Source organism: Solanum dulcamara, chromosome 8, assembly GCF_947179165.1.
Source record: "Solanum dulcamara chromosome 8, daSolDulc1.2, whole genome shotgun sequence".
NCBI classification, from domain to species: Eukaryota; Viridiplantae; Streptophyta; class Magnoliopsida; order Solanales; family Solanaceae; genus Solanum; species Solanum dulcamara.
The window spans coordinates 43205624-43219909 of NC_077244.1; the positions used below are offsets into that span (position 1 = coordinate 43205624).

Consider the following 14286-nt stretch of genomic DNA (forward strand, 5'->3'; position numbering starts at 1 on the left):
ATCATACTATACTTTCAATTTGTAGCTGTCTTCTTAACACTTCATATCTATCACAATTCTTTATCCCTCGTACTCTTGTCTTAGTCATACCGTTACTTCCTTCAACCATAACTAGTCATAGTTTATCCCTATGTATCAATTCAGGAGATGCCTCGCCATATCGTTTTATCCCAATCTATCAGTCTTCTCTAAGTCATCTTCCTTGGCTTATAACTCTTTTCCAACTTCGTTCTACTATATCAATATCGATCTCCTAGTTTCTATTGCCATTAATTCAGTAATTAACTCATTTCTCGAGGTCATCCATACTTGTTTAGTCAAATCTCATCATTGTTATGAGAACCACCTTTTAAGACATACTATAATCCTGTACCTCATTCTCCTCTTATTTCTAGGAAAATTTGGGCAGAGTTTCCTCTGTATTTCTTACTATCTCAACACCTGCACGCAGAAAATGCCAACAATGCCTTACAGGGCCAACATCATATATATTCCTATCATATTATATCGCAGCCACACAGGCACACACATATAGTCATATCATCTTATCTCACAGCCACACAGGGCGCCCACAATTAACAGTATGAAAATAGGCTTACATGTTATGTCCACTCGAGCTACACCTGTTACACTTTCCTGTTTACCTTTCCTTTCACTTTTCAATTGTATATGTCAATCGTATTGCAACGCCTTACCTGACATAGGTCCTTTATGCCTTTGCTTACCTACGTGCTTTGTAACTTTCAATATCGTCAGTTACTTTCTTCTATCGACGTTGTCTTTCTGCTAAAATCGCAGGTTAGTATGAGTAATTTCATTTCCTATGGCTCGGCTCTATCGCACGATCTTAGATTTGAAAGAAAGTAACATCCTAAATGTCCTGTAGCCTCCTGTCTATACATGTGGTGTACAACACACCGATAAACAAGACTCTACTAGACACGGTCTGTATACATTCCAAGGATGAACTGCTCTGATACCACTTCTATCACGACCCAACCCCGTAGGCCACAATTGGGGTCCGATCTAGACCCCTGTATACCTACATATCAGTTGTAGTCATATTCAACTATGAACAAGGTAATACTACTCACAAAAAAAAACCCCAATGAGTTAAAACGTTTTCATGTACGTATGACCTCCTTCACTCATCTCATAACACATAAAGGAATGCAAGCCGACAAGGCTGCTGTAACATAAAAACAATACTCACAAAATGCCATATAGGCACAATCGAAACGAGCTCACAAACATACCACATTCATATGTCTACAGACCTCTAGGAATAGTAACAACAACATATGGCAGGACAAGGCCCCCGCCGTACCTCTGAATGTACAAATGTATACATTAAGTGACCAGCATCAAAATTTAGGCTCCAGAACAGTGAAGCACTTCCGACACAGCTGAGATGAACTCCCCTATAATGTGCCCTATACGAATTACCAACCACGTACTTAGCACCTGCAGCCAACCAACAATTCAACCAGCAGCCCATACATATACATATTACGACCAAAATTACACAATATAAACCCCCAATAATTCACTCGAAACTAAGATACCAAAACTAGAGTTTTTTAATCTTTCTTTCGCGAATTCTTTAATTGCAAAGCGGAGGGTCATGTGGCTGAAACCAGCAGCTCCCACACCTCCCCTATAATGTGCCCTATACGAATTACCAACCATGTACTTAGCACCTGCAGCCAACCAACAATTCAACCAGCAGCCCATACATATACATATTACGACCAAAATTACACAATATAAACCCCCAACAATTCACTCGAAACTAAGATACCAAAACTAGAGTTTTTTAATCTTTCTTTCGCGAATTCTTTAATTGCAAAGCGGAGGGTCATGTGGCGGAAACCAGAAGCTCCCACACCTCATTTATATAACTTTTAGACCCGGCAACATGCCACAACACAACCAGCAGCAGCCCTTACGCGTACAACACCTTATTTCGACAACAACTTAATTATAGCGATTCCAAATTCATTTATTCCGAACGCTGAACTTTTCAAACCTTTTCCCCAACTTCTAGAAGCTCATAAGGTGTGTAATACACCATAATGTAACATCACAAACTTCAAATTAGAGGGGAAGAACTTACCTTTCCCGAAATTGGCTAGAACTCGCCGAAATCGCGCCTCGGAATTGTTTTCACGTGCTGAATCGTTGTGGCAGCTTTCTGTCCGATTTTTGCTGCACCAAATCCTAATTTTGTACTATTAATACTTCCATATCATCGTAGTATACGCTAATTAATTAATTTACGGAACGAAAACGGGACTTACCTATTTTTTTCTCCCAAGCCGTCGAAATTTTCTCCTTAGCTCTTAGGGTTTGTTTTCTCACGTTGCTGCTGGAAATTTGTTAATGAACTAAAGTAATTAGGATACATATCAACTTATATAGGTGGTCCCAAGTGGTAACACGTGTCATCCCCTAAGGATGACACGTGTCAAGCCATGATTGGCCACCGTGTCATGCTGCCAATTAGGGGCTGCCACGTGGAAGCGGGGTCCACCTCCCCCAAGCAGCTGCATCACCTACTTGACCCTAAGTAGGTGCATCACCTGCTTGCTTGAGGTGCTGCCATGTGTCGCTCCTCCATTGGCTTCCACGCGTCGTCTTTTTCCCTTCCTCGCGGGTTCGTAATCTCGTCTTACTTTAAGAGATCATGTAATCCGCACTATGTAAGCTTGGTATATCCTTAAGCAACTTAAGTGTATAAGACTCTTAACTTAGTGTCTTACGTAGGTAAATCGAGTCCTACGACTCATTTCTTAGCCTCCAACTCTTTCCGGATTCTTATGACTCTATCTCCAACCTCCCTTCTTGCTAGGTATCACAATCTTCTTTCCTTAGAGTTGTTTGATAGTGTCGTAGCTTATCCGTATCACATGATAGGGTCTAAGGATCTTACGAATACGTTCCGAGCTCAAGAATGCAGGGTGTAACAATTTATGTTTTTATGAGGATTGTAATGGATAATGTTAAATTATATATCTGGAATGATGAAATTGATTTTTTGTAGGCTTTTAGCTCCTTTTCTTTTACAGTTACCACAACTCAATAATAATACCTTAATGGATATTCCGTTATTTTGGGAAAAACTATAGTGAGGATTCTGAAAGCCAAAAGTTATGAACCAAATTATTAACTTTAGTTGCAATAGTTGTCTTAAATACAACTAAACTTGTGAAACATAGATTTAAGCAATATTTTCTTTAAATTTTAACCATTGAAAACCTTTTAAAGTCTTTCGTTTAAAGAAATCATTACTAATGATAAAGTAATCATGATAACTTATAACTGGTTTATGTGAAGATTTGTACATTCAGTCCGATGTCTAGTTAAAGGAGGAGGTTGTGTTAGATTAAACACAAGCGTAACAATGGTTATAGTGTGGTGTATAAAGAAAGCTTTATATATTCGAAACATAATATGAAGATGCCAACCCCTAGAAAATTGAGTTCTATGTTGGAGAGCAAATTTCAAACAGGTTCCTGCCATTTGAACAGAAGCAATCTACATAATGATTAACATTGATTTGTTTGGTTCTTCATTTGCTCTATAAGCTTGGTTTTTCATTTGGTCACGTGAAAATTATCCCAGTCCAGTATTGAAATGCTAAATTCAGGTAATTGTATTACTATATTGTGGCTTTGCTGACATTTCAATATCTATTTGTTGGCATGCCTAGGGAAAACCTGTCTAATTTGTCTCTTGTTTGTTACTCAAGCTAGTAGGGGTAATGAAGTTGTGCTGTACAATGGAAGGCACACTACAAAAAAGTCCAATTTAGAAGCTACTGCTCTGCCCTTTACTTCAAGTCATGAAAGCAAAAGATTGATGATTTGAATCCATGGCTACTCAAAGGAATAACCCAAACACCTATAAATCCATGGCTGATTAAAGGAATATTCCAAACAACTCTAGATCTATGGACAAGAATAGAGAACCATTTGCCGACATCTCTAATTTCAATCTTATACCCACTGCCACTCTCCACAAGCTTTGCTCCTTTTCCTCTGCTTCTACTTTAAAACCACAAAATATTATTCGAAAACCCCCAATTTCTGATTCCAATTCTTCAAAACACAATTCAGCAATAGTCAAAACAATCTCAACAATATGCATCATGCGACATCAAAATGATCCCACATGTTACAGTATGATAGCATATGTAGCAACTACAGATCTCAAGAAGTCACAACCCAAACGGATAACTGGAGACGTTAGTCGAGCGACCTTGGAAAAGTTAGCCGACTAAAGACTCATCAAATGGAATACATCCATATGTCACCAAATCTGCAGCACCATGCACTGACATTGCATGAAGCACTCGCATCTCATGGATAAGCTCGGTATGAAAAGGATTAAGAAGGTGAAGATGAAATGAACCATCTCGATCAATGGAATTTGAAAGTTTCATATACTTGTTCTTCAATTTAGCTATGTTTTATTGTAGCTTAGTTGAATAGGACTAGTATAGGTTTCCTTCTTGTATTGATATGGAAGGGGAGAGTCTCCCTCATTTATGTTTTCTTAGTTTTATTGTATCGAGAGGAGTCCTCTCATAGGTTTATCGCTTTCCATCTACCAATGGGGATGAGCTGACCGATCTTAGTAGGTTGGCTGACTTATGAACCATCTTAAGTTTGGAAGTAAGGTTTATGTCCCCCTCCATGTATTTTTATTATTTTTATTTATATTAAGGCTTGGGGGTGCTGCTCAACCCCTGACTGTGCACGAGAGGTGGGAGCCTCATGTAGGGTCTGTTCCCCATAAAAAAAATTCTTCAAAACACAAGGAGGCAAACTCTGAAACTAGCATCGCTTCTTTCAATTTCAACTCTGTTCAAAACCTTAATCCTCTTCTGCCTGGGAATTTGTCCACCACCTCTAGTATGATGTTCTCGTCCTCTTCTTTATCTCTCTATGTATATATATAGTTGCATATTCTAATTTATTTGCAATTTTTTTTTGGGTTTTGTCATTTAGGTTTCTTTTTTCCCGTTTTCACATTAGAGAGTAAATATATTTCTTAGAAGCACCTACTGAACATTCCTTCTTGCTATTTGATCTTCTTGACTCGTTGTTTTTGTGGGTTTATGTTTTTATGAGGATTATAATGGATAATGGTAAATTATATATCTGGAATGATGAAATTGATTTTTTATAGGCTTTTAGCTCCTTTTATTTTATAGTTACCACAACTCAATAATAATACCTTAAAGGATAACGAATTCCGTTATTTTGGGAAAAACTATAGTGAGGATTCTGAAAGCCAAAAGTTATGAACCAAATTATTAACTTTAGTTGCAATAGTTGTCTTAAATACAACTAAACTTGTGAAACATAGATTTAAGCAATATTTTCTTTAAATTTTAACCATTGAAAACCTTTTAAAGTCTTTCGTTTAAAGAAATCATTACTAATGATAAAGTAATCATGATAACTTATAACTGGTTTATGTGAAGATTTGTACATTCAGTCCGATGTCTAGTTAAAGGAGGAGGTTGTGTTAGATTAAACACAAGCGTAACAATGGTTATAGTGTGGTGTATAAAGAAAGCTTTATATATTCGAAACATAATATGAAGATGCCAACCCCTAGAAAATTGAGTTCTATGTTGGAGAGCAAATTTCAAACAGGTTCCTGCCATTTGAACAGAAGCAATCTACATAATGATTAACATTGATTTAGTTGGTTCCTCATTTGCTCTATAAGCTTGGTTTTTTATTTGGTCACGTGAAAATCATCCCAGTCCAGTATTGAAATGCTAAATTTAGGGAATTGTGTTACTATATTATGGTTTTGCTGACCTTTCAATATTTATTTGTTGGCATGCCTAGGGAAAACCTGTCTAATTTGTGTCTTGTTTGTTACTCAAGCTAGTAGGGGTAATGAAGCTGTGCTGTACAATGGAAGGCACACTACAAAAAAGTCTAATTTAGAAGCTATTGCTCTGCCCTTCACTTCCAGTCATGAAAGTAAAAAAGACAAAAAGAAGGATATTGATGCGCCTTGCCTTTCCCTTCCTCCTCCTCCAGTTATGAAGGATAAAGAAAAAGCAATTATTGACCCTTTGAGTACCTTGTCTCCTGTGACTAAGGAAGATAAGGGGAAAGAAGTAGCTGTTCTATGTAGCCCAGTTTTAGGAAATAAAACGGTAGTTAACAGTCGAAGCCAGACTGCTAATAAGTCTAATTTAGAAGCTACTACTCTGCCTTTCACTTCTATTCATGAAAACAAAATAGAGAAAAGGAAGGAGATTTATGCGCCTTTCCTTTCCCTGCCTTCATGAATATGAAGGATAAAGGGAAAGCAATTGCTGAGCATTTCAGTAGCTTATCTCCTGAGATTATGCAAGATAAAGGAAATAGAGTAGTTGTTCTGTTTACCCCGATTTCAGGAAATAAGAAGAAGAAAGGTACTCATGAGCCTTTCATGTCTTCATCTCCTAAGAAGGTAAAAGCCAAAGCTAAGGCAATTTCTCATGAGAACTTCCCTTCATATGAAAAAGCAGCCGAAGAAACATTTGGTGTTTCGTTTGGAAGTTGCTCATCTTTAAAGAAAACAAGGGGGAAAGCTATCACGACCCAAGCCTAGGGCCTAGATGTGACATGGCGAATGAGGAACCCGAAAGTACCTCAAACAAGCCTCTTAGCATTCTTTTAGCCTTTCATAGGTAATGATGATAAATAAACAAGCAAAAATCATAATAGTAAATCTTCAACTTACATATGTCCAACAATACCTCTAACTTTTAGATTTAATGGGGCTAAGACAAGTCCCTAGCTCACCCTCAATCATAATAGAAGAAATACCATAGTAAAATATCTCAATATATCATAAGCTAGAAAGATAAAGGAGTATTATTCCCGAAACATGGGAATTCACCAAAAGTAGTCTTCAATGGAATCTCAACTAGCCATGTGGAGGAGAACGAGGAGGAGCACTGATCCCTACATGGTGATATCATGTTGGCAAAAGAGTATGTGTTAGTACTTTGAATGTACTAGTATGTAAGGATGCATGAACATTGAGGAAACATTAAAATATTTATGTAATATGGAACATAATGTAATGCATGCATAATAAATCATATAGATATCCTTTAAAACATTCATTTTGTGGGAAAATAACCATGGCCGACATTTAAGACTATGCGAGCTATTACATGGAATCCAACATAATCCTCTACGTTGGCCGGGGAGACTACTTGTCAGGTAGAACTCCATCAACTTTATTCATTTCTTTAACTTTAAGGGCTATTTATGGATCCATTAGCCTAAGCCTACAAGGACTCCTATGTTGTCACATAGTTAATGAGACAAGGGGTTGCTACTAGGATTCCCTTACCGAATCCCACATCAATGCCCCATTCGGTGCTAAGTCAATCCCACGGAATAGTTTAATACTTCAATATATTCATAGCATATAGCTTGAGAATTCAAAACATCATATTCGGTGGAATAACTCATTAAAACATTTGATTATTCAAATATGCAAGAATTGTCCTTATTGCATAAAGAATCCATCATTCATATCATTTCATCATTCTTTTATTTCATAAGACTCCCTTTTGATAATAGATATTGTTTTCATAAACATTCATTTGGAGTCAAAACTTTCAAGCCAAACTTTATTCAAAATATAGTAAAATTAGGTGGGTTCAAATCACTTCAACTTGCAAACATGTGTGTAAATAAATATACATAAATACTTTAAAATCCATTAATTAAAAATCATGCTTTACATAACCCACCATGAATTTCAAGAACCTTTAAATAGATAAATAGAGGAACCATCAATTCATAAATATGAAATTATGTTGCATCAAAATAGAACAATAATTATTAGTTTAACCATGATTCATGATATTAAGAATAAATAAGAATTTCCCATAAGAAAATATTACTTGAAATCAAGAGACTTAATTGAAAGGGTTTTTGGACTACATGGATGGAAGAACCCATGGATAAACACTCACATAACTTAGAGTAAAGTTTAAAGAAAATAAACATAATTTATCATATAATCAAAATAATTTAGACATGAGAGTGGAAAAATACTCTCATTGAAGCCTTACATACCTGGAATTCGAAGCTTTAGTCGAAACTGAAAGATTTAATGAACACTCTTGAGTCCTAGCTTTTCTCCTCACCGGAATGTTTTGTGTACTATCTAGAGTATATGAATCAACGGAATAGTATTTCTTCACTACTAATAACTAAAACTATATTTAAAAATGTGTAAAGAAGTGTATAGAGAGAAGACTTGCTTGAGAAAGTTTGATGAATAAAATGAGGAAATAAGGTGGGTATTTATAGGTGGAAAAGAGGGACCTAACAATAAATAAAATAATTATAAAGAAAAATTTGAAAATTTAATAGAAAATTATGATGTCATGGATGAAGTTAATTGGAGGACAATTTATGTCATGAGTGATGTCAAATGTATCTAGATCTTTCCATGGTAGGTGAAATGAGTTATCTTTGACAGAATACTCCTTTTCGGAGCTGCTTTTAAACAAGATAAATTACTTATTATGATTTGGTGTCTTCATAAGAATTGTATATATAGAAGATTAGTTTCATTTCGTTCAAGAATCAACTAATTTGGAGCATCCTACAGTGAGATATGAATTTGCTTCTACAAACACTCTATTTCGTCACAGCACACTGTCTTATAATAATTAATTTATTGGACCTACTTAACCTCCGAAACTTAAATTATGGTCTTCACAAAAGTTATAGGTAATGATCTTGTTGTTACTCAGAAATTTGAATCACCTAATTTGGACAATCTTATAAAATGTTATGCTCAAAATACAGAAGCTGTATTATTTTTAGGCGAGAATTGAAACATCGTATACAACGTTTTTAGGGGATGTTACAAAAGTGATGGTAGATGCTTCAATTTTTAGTTGCCCCACCTTTCCAAATAAGAGAAAGAATAGGTGTGTCATGCCCCGAGAGGGTATCCTAGACATAACCGGCACTCAGAAACTATTTCTGGCTCCCAAGCGAACCACATAGCCTGATCAGACATCCGTTCATCCATTCAATTAGCGGAAGACTTAAAATAAAGAGAATATTTGGAGGGCAACTCAAATCATCAATCTAACTCAAAGAATAAAGGCCATGGGCCAACAAATCAACTCCAATATTTGTCATTAAAAATAGTTTGACAAGAATAATTCAAGGAACGAAATACTCATTCGACCCATCACTATCTAGTCTATGAAGCCTCTATCACTACTATCTAATTGGTGCCAATGACATATTTATGGCTACCTCAAATCAAAATGAAAAAGGGCTAACTCGATGCAAGAATAACATAAGCGGTGCCCTCTGAATGTAGGGGAGAACTCACCAATACCCTGAGTATGAATAGATCCTCAATGGTGCTCCTATTGACGATCTCTTAAACCTGTCTCTGCATCATGAAATGATGCAGGTCCAAATGGATGTCAGTACATGGAATGTACGAGTATGTAATATGGCAGAATGAAACATATCTCAAGGAAGAGTAACGTTGGTTCAGATATCTCAACTCAAAAAGACAAGATAGTCTCAATCAAAGTGTCATAAGTCTAAAGTAAGAATACAATTTTTTAGACAAATACCAATCATATACCATACAATCTAATCCAATCAGGTACAATACAGTTTAATCAAATCATATACAATCCGATCCAATCCAATCCAATCGTACACTATCCGATCACATTATCATTTAATCCAATCCATCACATATCACCTCATCCGATTCAATCATACACAATCCAATCACATATCATCCAATCCAATCCAACCATGTATATTTTGATTCAATCTAATCCAAGCATGTATATTACGATTCAATCCAATCCAAGCATATGCAATCAACTCCACCATAAATTCAAAAGACTCAATTCAATAGATATGCAAATTAAGTTATGCAATGTTTTACAATTCAACTCAATCATCTACAATCACAATCAAATCAATCATATCAAGCACAATCCATTCAATTGGGAGTTTCTCTAACCGACAACTATCACCATATGAGCGAGTGATAGTACAACAAGCCGACGTTGTTGCCACGTCCGTTCATACCTTTCTAAGGTAAGAACGAATCAACAATCATGGATCCATAACCAATCAAGTCCTATCATGTTAGGACAATAAAATGGGAAACATCCGACTTTAACGGTTCGATCCCATGGGAAGCATCCGACTTTAACGGTTCAATCCCTTCCTACGTTTAGCGACATAGTTTATTGGTTCAAGTATGGACTATACTCTTACCCAATTCGGTGCTCGATACTCCTCCCAAGACTCAATATGCTCATATCTATCAAGTGAGTAAAATACTCAAATCAACTCATTTAGTCTCATTGGACTCTTTCAAATCAACTCATTTAGTCACATTGGACTCTTTCAAATCAACTCATTTAGTCTCACTGGACTCTTTCAAATCAACTCATTTAGTCTCATTGGACTCTTTTTAAAACTCAAATCAAATTTGGCTTCATTGGACCTTCTTTCAAATCGACTCATCTCAAATCATCAAACTCTTCTCTTTAAAATTTTATACAATCTCAACTCAATCTCAAAAATCGATATTTTAAAGTAAAAATGCTCAACTCATTTATACTCAAAATACTCATGTTCAAAAATAATTAAAAGACTTCTCAAACTCAACTCATGCTTAAACTCTTTTTAAATCATAGATGAAAATAATCATTCTTTAAACTCAAAAATAGTGTATAAATAGTTTATGCAAAAATGTTCACAAATCCTTCATTTAAAACTCCTTCTCCAAAGATCCTTTATTTTCCAAATGTTCATAAGACTCCAATCAAATCAAATTATGCAAATCACATGTCACATAATCACATTAGACTCCAATCCACTTCATCACACAACATCCTCATCAACATAACCTCTTCATTCACATCATCGTCAAATATCATCATCACCTCATTATCAAATATTATCATTCACATCATCATCGAATATCATCATCACATCATCATTAAAACATCACTATTCGCATAATTATCAAACATCATCATCCAAATCATTATTAATTATCATCATCACATCATTATCAAATATCATCATCACATCAATCGTCAAACATCTACTCCAAAATCCTTATTTTAATCCTGTGTTAAATTTGTAGAAACAAGGGGACTTTCTTAACTATCCAATTCATTCTTTTCATTCCAATCAATACATATACCCAAACCATCCATCTCAAACTCAAGACAAATTATGACCAAAAACAAATCTCATTTTGGGTTCATGTGAATGAATACATGAATTCATACTCTCAACAAAACTCAACTCAAGAACACCATCAATACATATGAATTTATATACAAAACTTTATTTTTGTTCAATGATATGAAATATAACTATTCAAGAATTTAAGTCATGAAAATCACCAATCAATTTCTAGTACATAAAAATACTCTAGAGTTCAGGAAAATTTTAAGGAAAATCTTCATAAAAGGTTTGAATCTTTCACAACTTCTACCTAACATATCTATGGGCATATGGAATAACTCAATCCATATTTTAGGTTAGCCTTACATACCTTGTTTGAATATCATCTCTCACCGGACACTAAGACTTGCCTTGAAGATCTTGAATCCTTGAGCTTTTGGGAGGCTTTCTTGTTGGAGATGTTTGGGAGAGAAGAGAATGGAGATTAGGGTTTTTAGAGAGAGGAAGAGGGCTGAAATAATGGTCCAAAACGTGACCAATCAGTGTATAAATAATTTGGGAAAATACCCAAATTTCCCTTTCTCCAAAAATCTGGAAAACAGGATAAAACGCTCCTGGAGCGAAGTGGCGCGTCGCGCCACTACGGCGCCAAGTTGAATTTAGGCTTAAAAACTGCACATCTGATAGTGGCGCGTCGCACCAAGGACCAAACTACTGAGGCTATTTTATGGCGCGATAGTGGTGCATCGCGCCCTTACAACGCCCAGCCTATATTTTCTGGGTTCTGGGAAATAGGCTTAAAAACCCTGCACATCCCCTAGTGGCGTACTGCGCCAGGGATAAAACTACTGAGGCTTGTTCCTGGAGCAATAGTGGCGCATCGCGCCACTGCAGCGCCAAGCCCAGGCTTCCTACAGTCACAACCCAGGCCTGAAATTCCAGTAGTACTAGTCCGTCTTAGGATAGTCATAACTTTTGACTCTGAACTCTAAAATTTACAATCTTGGTGGCGTTGCAAAGAAGACTCAAAGACCTTTAATTTGATATGTCATGGTCCATCCAATTCATCCTATTTTAGCAGACATAGTCATTTGAAGTTGACCCTTATACTAACTCGTCCGAAAACTTAATCGATTGAGATTCTTTAGACTCGACTTGGTGTTAGAGATCCCTTATGACCCCTAAAAATATATAACACACTTCAATTACTTAGGAATTAATCCTAACTCGTGTGCAAGATTACAAGTCCTTCGGTTCGAGTCTACACTCACGTGAAAAAATATTCTAGTCTTTGCAAAACAAAATTTGGGGTGTTACAAGGTGTCTCTCTCTCTCTCTCTATTTTATTTATTTTCTATTCATGTCTTCTTCTACATGAATTTAGTCATGAGGGAGTGGTTTTTTCCCTTTTCCTATAATATCAGTGTTTTTTCCTTTTTTTCTGAGGCTAGTCACAAAGCTTGTTGTGATGGTGTAATTTGCTGATATCCTATACCAAATATAGGTTGTTAGTTGATGTGAACTTTTCATGCTCCTAACATGGAGCATGCAAGCTTGGTCAATTAGTTGTACATTTAGTTTTCACCCTGAAAAATTGTCACTGGCACGTCTCCATGACTGTCTATCCTTTTTCCAGCTTGGGTGTGGCCTTATAATTTCTTTCTTGGCAATGCATTCAACCTAGTATTTATTTCTTTATCTGCCTGAAGTAGCTTTATCTTTAATAAATTGGGCATTTCAAAGGTTCCACAGGTGCTTGATATGTAAGATAGTTCTGCAGCATGCAAATTGGAAACAACCTCCTCTAGCCCTCTTTTATTTTTTGCGGCATATTTGAAATTGGGGCATTTATGTTTAGCAAGGAAAAAGACATTATAAATGTGAACGTGACAGACTAAATATTCAATGTTGATGCTCTCTTGATTCTTGTTTCTTCTATGTAGGATTGGATTCAGTGGAGTTGGTGATATTAAACCAGTGGGATCATGGACGGATCCTACTGGAAAGCGTAAGAAGGTTTGTCAACAATCATCTCTTTTTCTACTCATATCTAATGACAAGTATATTTCACTGGCCTTCTTAGACATCCTTCTCATTGTTGTTAAGATCTCTAGGACTTTCACTAATAATGGGTGTTGACCCTGTTCTATGTTCTGTTTGTAGGTTCAGTTTCATATCTACAGGAGATAATATGCTAAAAATAAATTTATTCATATTGTTGCACAATTAGCTTGTGAAAGACACTCATTATGGTTCAGTTAACATTCTGAATCCTTTTTTTTCTAAGAGGTCCCAGTAGCAAGCCTGAGCTTACATGGTTAACCCCCTGAGCAAATTTTCCTTCACCAACCATGAAACCTAATATTAGGGGAATATGTACTAAAATATGACTCAGAGAGATATCTGAAACTGTTTGACTGATGTTTAAATTTAGTAGTAATTTTTTATAATATTGCTGGTATATCTGCTTGTAGAAAGAATGTTGTGTAATCTCTCTCTTTAATCATAATCTTCCATTTTGGTGGCTAATAACCAAAATGCTTTTGCAGAGGAGGTGCACAAAGCAGAAACCTACTGTTGAAGAGTCCTTGCCACGAGATTTTGTCAACTATTGGCGACAGCATTTTAAAGAGATTGATGAGTTTGAATTGCCAGAAGAGGAAGCATCATATAGTGATTTGGACTAGAAAGGAGAAAAATAGTTCTTGGCAGGAAGCAAATCTAGTCTGACCAATTGACGCTCTCTGTATAGTAATGTCCATATACTTTATAAATATAGTGCTTGGCAGGTAGTCTGACCAATTGACCCTCTCTGTATAGTAATGTCCATATACTTCATAAACGTGCTGATGTAGCTGACTAATATAGTTTTCAATGATAGCTCCTTATAGTTCTTGCAACTGTTGTGTGCATTTTTTGTCTGAAGGAGGGATAAAAAGGTCTTTTCCACATAACAATTATCACTTTCACGACACACGAACTCACATTTGGAAAGTCATGAAATTGGTTCGTTTCTTGATCAAACTAGACGTAGTTGTAGGAGGTGTCA

General features: G+C 36.0%; 1 pseudogene; it reads left to right on the forward strand.

Annotated features, from left to right (window-relative positions):
• The first annotated feature begins 3710 nt into the window (after positions 1-3710).
• LOC129900997 (uncharacterized) lies at positions 3711-13952 on the forward strand (annotated as a pseudogene).
• Positions 13953-14286: the final 334 nt, after the last annotated feature.